This window comes from Hipposideros armiger, unplaced genomic scaffold (assembly GCF_001890085.2).
Source record: "Hipposideros armiger isolate ML-2016 unplaced genomic scaffold, ASM189008v1 scaffold_63, whole genome shotgun sequence".
Taxonomy (NCBI): Eukaryota; Metazoa; Chordata; class Mammalia; order Chiroptera; family Hipposideridae; genus Hipposideros; species Hipposideros armiger.
In genome coordinates, this window is record NW_017731413.1 from 4,840,884 (window position 1) to 4,842,640 (window position 1,757).

At 39.5% G+C, this 1,757-nt stretch overlaps 1 protein-coding gene across 1 annotated transcript in view; it reads left to right on the top strand.

Annotated features, from left to right (window-relative positions):
* The window catches only part of NR2C1 (nuclear receptor subfamily 2 group C member 1), a 33,079-nt gene that overhangs the window by 16,634 nt on the left and 14,688 nt on the right, over positions 1-1,757 (top strand). The gene's annotated exons all lie outside the window — the stretch shown is intronic.

Sequence of the window (1,757 nt, forward strand, 5' to 3'; positions counted from 1 at the left end):
TCCAAGTCAAGCAGTTGTTTCAATCTAGTTGTGGAGGACGCAACTCATTGCCCCATGTGGGGATCGAACCGGCAACCTTGATGTTATGAGCACTGCGCTCTAACCAACTGAGCTAACCGGCCGTCCCCAAGAGCGAGTTCTATAGAGCATTAGAAGCAGCAGCTGACAAAACAGGGCATGATTGTCTGCGAAGTTAGGGATTTCCTTGTAAGGCTGGCAGGTTCTGTTCTCCTAGGGTAAGGTAAGCTAGCTAAATATGTCTTGGAGGATTGTGGTTGGTGTGTGTTAGGTTTCCTTGATAGGTGCTTCCTGTAAATACAGGCTGACTTAGGTTTAGTTTTGTGACATGGATGGGGCTACTGTGGTAGCCACCATTTTGTGAACCCCAATGCTATAGGAATCAACTTTATCAGTAGAAATGTTTATTATTCCACTAGGACAATTATAGCTTCAACGTGAAAGTGACAAGCATTTAAAAGTCTTCCAGGTTTGACTACTCAGTGGTTCAGTTTCCTTCCTCATCTGTAAACTAGGGATAATGAGAGTGTCTACCTCACAGGTTGGGTGTTAGCATGTTGCTACTAAGTGAGATTTGGCCTGTTGCCATGTATTTTAGAATTAAAAGATTTCACTTAGCCTTGCCTATGTGTTTCAAGGTTGGATTGGTTGTTACAATTTCGTTGACATATTAACTCCCTTAAGAAAGAAAGAACTAAGTTTTGTTGAGAAACTACTATTTGTCCAGACACTGTGCATTTCTGTATATCTTTGTATTAAGTTGTAATAACAACTATGTGTGGGTAAGTTTCTGAAAAATGGTCCCCAAACCATCAAGTCACAGGATAAGGTCTTTCCACATGCCTAAGAGTTCTCAGTGGCAAAAGTTTAAAAAAAAAAAAAAAAAATCTAGCTACCGTATTTCCCCATGTATAAGACACACCCTGTTTTGAAAATTTTGGAGTCTGAAAACTGGGTGCATCTTATACAGTGGTTGTATGAGCGCAAAAACAAGCGCGAGAAAAGCGGGAAATGCAAGTAAAAAAAATCTACAACCGCTGTATAAGACGCATCCAGTTTTTAGATCCCAAATTTTTTGAAAAAGTGTGTCTTATACATGGGGAAATACGGTACATAAACGTGTTATAAAATGGAAGAAAATAATGTGTTTAAGTTTTGGCTGAAAATTAAAACACCTAAAAATGTTCTTTTACTCATATATAAGAAGGCTAGAGCAATGGCGAGGAGTGTGGGCTTTTCCTGCCAGACTTGACTTCCCATCCTGCTTCCCCTGTTTATTGGGAAGTGACAATGGGTAATTCTTGTCAGTAATAAAGGGATGATGATTGCTATTTCACGGGGTTGTTGTGAGGATTAAATAAAATACATATATAAGTAATAATCATCTAAGAACTCAGTAACTGGTGGGTTACTCAGTAAGTGATTCTGGAGCACTCATTATTTTGGGAGAGCACAAAAATTGTTTCACTCTCCCTGTTCACCAAAATTAATTTCACACAAACTGAAGACCTGACATAAATCAGACCTCAAGGAAACATATATATTCTCTTAGGAGTGAGAACACTAAAAGCAAAAATCATGAAGAATAAAAAATACCACTAAGGGGTTTTCATTAGGTTAGGATGGAATAATATGAGCATTTAAAATAAGAATGACTGGGGCCGGACAAGTGGTGTGTTGGTTAGGAGTTGGCTTGGGATGTCAGCTCTGAGCAGCAGGGCCCCGGTTCGGATCCCACA